This window comes from Pundamilia nyererei, unplaced genomic scaffold (assembly GCF_000239375.1).
Source record: "Pundamilia nyererei isolate P.nyererei 1_Seehausen unplaced genomic scaffold, PunNye1.0 scaffold00339, whole genome shotgun sequence".
Lineage (NCBI taxonomy): Eukaryota > Metazoa > Chordata > Actinopteri > Cichliformes > Cichlidae > Pundamilia > Pundamilia nyererei.
This window is the reverse complement of record NW_005187740.1, coordinates 133,379-140,130: the sequence shown is the minus strand read 5'-3', so window position 1 is coordinate 140,130 and position 6,752 is coordinate 133,379.

Genomic DNA, 6,752 nt, shown 5'->3' with positions numbered 1-6,752 from the left:
ACACTCCCTAGCAGATCGTTACATGGAGAAACCTTTGGAATACAAGCGCGCTGATCCACACAGGTATGCACACAGGTATGCACACGGGTGTTCACTGCTCGTAGACCCAAATTACACCTTTCTTGGCTGCTACTTCGAGGCACATCTGTCCTGCGTGCTGCACAACAACATTTAATATTTAGTATTTACTGCTGTTTACACTTAGCTAGATTAATGCGATGGTGTTGTGTTTAGTATGTTGCTTTGTTTTGTTTTTTGTCTTTTTTGCTTGTTTTCTATTCCTCTCTCAACAGGTGATCCAGGAGATTTTTATTTTTTCTCTCCCCCCCTATCTCACTGTCCCTCTCCCCTTCTGTTTTTCCTTTCCTTCCTCTTTCTTTCTCCCTTTCCTATCCCTCACTCATGTCTGTCCCGTCTGTAACATCTGAAAATAAAATATAATAAAATAAAAAAACAATAACAAGCCAAAAACAAGTGGAACATTAACTAATGTTTACTAATGTTAGTCAACAAACAGACTCTCGCCTAAATAACAGAAAGTGACTGTGAACTATTTTGAACACAAGCTACCTGTGGTTAAAAAAACAAAGGTTACACTTGCCACTCCCTTTTTTGGTTATCAGTTTCCCATAGTTTGTCTGGCAGAGAGTGATTTGTCTGCAAGCACTTGCTGACTATTAGCCAAATGGTACTAAAACTTAAAATAATTCTGCTGGCAACCAGAGTAAAATTGTGCCACTACTTACATACTTACTTTAGACTTTGAAGGCAAATGTTCTCCATTTTCGTGTTTCACTAAAGTAGCCGTCTTCAGTGGAAAGCACAGACAACCACGGCAATCTGCTAACAACCAAAGTGTTTGCCAGAAGACATTCACCAACCATTCGGGGAATACAAATTTTTCCATAGGAGGCAGAGGTTACCAGGTTCTCACTGATCAGTCACTATCTAACTCTCATCAGTCTCCAGCAACCACATAGCAAACAGTCATGGATCAGATCTGGATTGACTTTACATTGTCATACGCCCAAAAAGGTGGATAAATTAATGTCATTAGTGGTCACTTGACTGCAAACTAGGCAGAGGTGATCAAATTCATTTTTGAGGCTTCGGATTGGGGCTTCTCTAACCAATGGGTGATGTCAAGCTATATGTGTTTCATTCTCCTCTTAGCAATTAAAGTAATGTTAGCTTGAAGAAACACAATCTAAAAGGAAGTCCACACAGGAAGTGACTAGCAGAGATGTTGTGCTCATGAATCATCCATGATCATCCATCCATACGGCCATCCATTCTCTTCTGCTTTTCTTTCTCCTTTCTTTATCAGTGTCGCCTGGGTGATGGAGCCTATCCCAGCTGTCACTGGGCAAGAGTTGGGACACACTCTGGCCAGGTCATCAAGGCTGGATTGTGAACCATTAAAAGTTTATGATGTTCAGCAGCTCCACAAGATAGCAGGTGAAGAAATTTCCGGCGATGCAAAGTGGAACAATTGAAGTAAACATTTCTCAGCTTGAAGGAAAGCGACTTAAGTGACTACTAATAAGAGTAAGGGATACAGTTAAGTGACAAATGAAAACGTTACTTATCCACCTAGAACCTTCGATGGGCACCAGCGATCATCTGCCAGTGACAAAGCAATGCTTGACTCTGGACATTTGGATGCCCATTAACAAATAGGAAATTGACTCGAAAGATTTAATCCGTCAGTCAATCCAATAATGGCAGAAAGATGATAAAAATATTGACCACAGTAGCTACAAACATGAAGGTCATGTTAGGTCAGATACTTGAGTAAAATAAATAACATAATTTTTATTCTTCTACTTTTTATTATCATAAGTTATTTGCTGTTAACTTGGCAAAAAAGGTGTTTTTTAGTGTAACAATACAGTTCTTGTTTTGGTGCCCCCTGGTGGTCGGATTGTGATTAAAAAATTTTACCTAGAAAATGTGTGAAAGCTGTCATAACAGAGACATTTGTGGTGTGTGCATGTGTGTGTGTGTGTACAGGCTGTGGAAACCTCCGACTGTCTGTCAAAGCAGTGAGCCGCAGAGGGAGGAGGGAGACACACACACGCGCAGGCGAGAAACATCGTGTGGGAGAGAGAGCGAGCGGCGTGACAGGTGAATAATCAGAGCTGCAGCGCCGGCCGTCACGGAAACGAGGCCTGACAGCACCGACAACGCCGGAGACACGCACACAAAAAAAGAGACACACACACACACACACACACACACACACACACACACACACACACACACACACACACACACACACACACGAAGAGGAGGGCTGGGATTAGGTTTAAAGTACAAATACACACACACACACACACACTGATCAGCAATCAATCACACAAAAACTTTAAACACGCTCCTCCACCCCCTCCTGCTGCTGACCTTTGACCTTTAATTTTCACACTTTGCCTTCATTCCTCCGCACGCAAACATTTACACACAAACTAATGAAAACCGTTTTTGTGTGTGGGTGTGTGTATGTGTGTGTTAATTATTCTGGGCCCAACCTCCCAAACACTAATTGGCACTCTGACACGCACACACACACACAGACACATACACACACTCACTCTGCTGCACAGTGATGTGTGTGTGTGTGTGTGTACAGTGGTGTTACCACAGCGCCCCCTGCTGACATTTTTATTGAAGTCTGTTAGAGGACAAACTGCAATAAATTAAATGAATGGAAACTTTAACTTTCAATAAAATGTATAAAAAACAATTTTAGATTTAAAAAAATTAGAACATTGTTTTATTTAGATCAAGCATGTTGTTTTCGGGCGTCAATCCAGTCCCTTTATAGGTAAGTCTTACTACCTGGCAGCCCTCTTTAAAAAACCCTCTGGGCTTTTATTTTGAAGTCAGAGTGTATTATGCCCTGAATCTCATACATATGCATCATGCACTTGCAACATTAACTGTACCTTCTGCAGTATGGGCTTTTCACTCCTGCAATCTTGACTGCAACTCATTGCACTGAAAAGCACTTTAAAGATAGGGACACCCCCTGTAGTATGACAGGGTTGCATGCACTTGTGTTTTGTATCATGTTGTGCTGTTATGTGCCTTACTGTATCGTCTCCAATTGGTCCAAAATGCAGCTGCATATTACCTCAGTGTTGGCCTCTCTACACTGGCTTCCTGTTCCTTACAGGATCCAATTTAAAATCTTACTTTTTGTTTTTAAATCACTTAACGGCCAAACTCCTTCTTACCTGTCTGAGCTCCTATTTAATTATGCTCCAGAAAGAACCGTGAGGTCCAGGTCAAAACTACCCTTTAACTATTCCACGCGCTAAACTGAAATCTCATGGTGACAGAGCCTTCTCTGTGGCAGGTCCCAGACTCTGGAATAGTCTTCCTCTTAATATTAGATCATACAAATGCTCAAACACTTTAAACCTTTACTAAAGACACATTTTTATAGTCTAGCATTTAAAACACATTGACCTAAACATTTTGGTTTTTGTGGTTGTTGTTTTAGTTGTTTTTATTGACTATTTTATTTATTTATTAATTTTTCTATATTTTACTGCATTGTTGTTGTGCATTTTATTTATTTTAGTGGCATTTTACATTGTTAAGCACTTGCATCATGGACTTTGGAAATGTGCTGTATAAATAAACTTGACCTTGCTGTATGTGTGAGCACACCAAGACAAATTTCCATTAACTATATTGTTGAAATGGCCCAACAACTTTATCCCTTTTTTTCCACCACCAGGTTGCACTTCACAGAAAGCCTGATAAATTCTGGTGAACCAAAAACATGCAGTAGTGAATTATTATTTTGAGATAATTGACCAGTATTTTGAGACAATAATCTTAAAATGAGATTTGAGATACTAATCAGAACTATTGGGTAAATCTCAAAATTTTGAGATGACAATTGACCAAACAATTTCAGATAATTCACTCAAAATATTGAGATAATGACCAAAAGGTTTTCATAACCCAGAATTATGAGCTATTTACCCAATATTTTCAAATAATAATCAAACATTCTGAGATACCATAAATTTAGGGTAAACTATCTCAAAAATTTGAAATGTTCACCCAAGATCTTGAGAAAACCCTAAATTTTAGACATGTGAGATAAATGATCTATAAATTTGATATAATTTACCCAAAATACTGAGATATTAACCCCATGTTTTGAGGTAACCCAGGCCTTTTAGATAAATGGCAATTTTTTTAGAACATTTACCAAGCATTTTAGATAATCTAAACAAAAAAAAAAGAGATAATGACCCAATATTTTGAGATAACCCACAATCCTGACATACTAACCCTAAATTTGAAGTAAACTATCTGAAATCTGGAATAGTGAACACAAATTTTGAGATAACCCTAAATCTTTAGATAATGACCCCAAATTTTGACAGTGTTGAGACAATTACCTAAAATTTTGAGACAATAACCCTACATTTTGAATGTAACGTTTTGATATTTATGGGTTTTGTTTGAGGCCCAGAAGAAGTAAAAACAGAAACCAACATTATCCAAACATCATCTTAGGCCAGGTGATTTCACGGAGCTATTCAGTGACTTTTGGATGGGCATTGTGTGCTCATTGCATGGCTGATTCACCTGAATGGTATTTTACCTAATTGAGACAAACAAATTAAGGGGAGTGTTCCTATCCAAACCTGTCATACTGTTATAGTAAAATATAATAATATAATATTAAATAATATAATAGTAAAATATAATAAAATTGGTCCATCTTAAAAACATTAAAATAATTTTTTTTGGTCACTTTTCTAACCTTCTATAAGGCTACTCTTCTTAATATTTGTTCCTTAATTTGTTTTTCTTCTTTATATATTATTTTCTTTATATATAAATAACTGATGAATCAACATAAATGGTAAATGGCCTGTATTTGTATAGCGCTTTACTAGTCCCCAAGGACCCCAAAGTGCTTTACACATTCAGTCATCCACACATTCACACACTGGTGATGGCAAGGTACATTGTAGCCACAGCCGCCCTGGGGCGCACTGACAGAGGCGAGGCTGCCGGACACTGGCGCCACCGGGCCCTCTGACCACCACCAGTAGGCAATGGGTGAAGTGTCTTGCCCAAGGACACAACGACTGAGACTGTCCGAGCCGGGGCTCAAACCAGCAACCTTCCGATTACAAGACAAACTGCCAACTCTTGAGCCACAATCGCTCCATAACACTAAGCAGCAGATGGTTTCTGGCGGGTGAAGGGGCGTTCACTGACTCCTCTGTGCTGGAAACTATCTGGCAGCTGAGTTTAGTCATTTCAGCTCAGCCAATCACACCTTCAGCTGGAGGTGTGATTGGCTGCAGATGTCCTGTTAGTCTTTCCATGAATTTAATGATCGACAAGATTCACCTGCTGATCTGATACAACCCAGAATAACCCGGCAATGACGACTTCCTGTTAATCAGCATTTTTAGAGATCAAAAAAAAAAAAAAAAGATTAAGACAGTATTTGATGCTTTTCTTTGTCACACAGGGCATTAATGGGAACCTTTCTGGAGTTTAGAGCAAGCAAAAAATCTGAAGAAAAAGATTATCAGCACTGGTTAATTTTTAATATGTTAGGATTTTGGAGAGATGTTGCTTATATCTTTAATTTGTACCAATTTGCTGTGGATGACCTAGATTTATTAGTTATTTTTTTATTTATTAATACATCTAGAGCCATCTGTAAGATCCCCAGTCTTTGCTGTATCTTATAGGTTATGACTAATATAATGTCAAATCCTAAACCTGAAGGTCGGGCTGCTCAATTTAGGCAAAACTCAGCAAAAACAAACATAATTGTAACTATTCATTCACTTAAGTGTCATATATTTGTTGAACTTTAAAAATACATGTCTTTTTACTGGAGCTTCCTTGCTCTTTAAATAAAACTGGGTCATTCAATGCCAGCTCATTAAATTCCTCCCACCTGACCATCACAGATTTGCCTGGAAACACATTTCAGGGCAAAGATGCACTTATTTATTTATTAGAAATTTCCATTGTCTAAAGAAGTCCATCTGGATTTGGTGTATGGTGTCATACATGGGGAATATCACAATGAAGTTGGACATTTGTTTTGATATCTGTGAAACTACCTGCATTATTTCAAAGATATTATGTTCCTTAACACATGAAGGTTTGAGACCAGGAGGATACACAAATCCTTACGGGGCATCTGGCATAAATATGCCAAATCAAACATGTGGCGCTACCTGCTGTGGTGAGCCCTGTGAATATGTGCCTCGTACATGAGAAGCTCTGGTTTCTACAGGCAAATCTGCTGTCAGATATCTAAATACTTTACCTAGAGCTCCACTTCTGGGAGTCCACATTCATAGAAACATGCTCCCAGATATTCCGCCTAAAACATTTATTAAGGGGTTTTCTGCTGAGGTTTCTCATGTGATGTCGTGCCCACAAGGCATGAGGCAAAGGGCCGCCATTTCCAGTTCGTTACATTTTTTGTTTCACTACAGCTCAGAGGGCAGCTGGATGGAGTTTGTGGACAAATCCATCACTTCAAAGCAAAATATGACCTCTGCAAGACGCCAACAACTAAACCAAGCATAAGGAGGTATTTGTCACCTGGTTGGGGAATAGACATTTGTTCCTAGTGCCAGGTGGTCACTAACATGACTGTGTAACAGAGGCTTTAGCTATCATTTCCCCTTTGAATGCAATCAACCATCAGCAAACAGTTGGTAAATACTTAATAACAATAATATGAA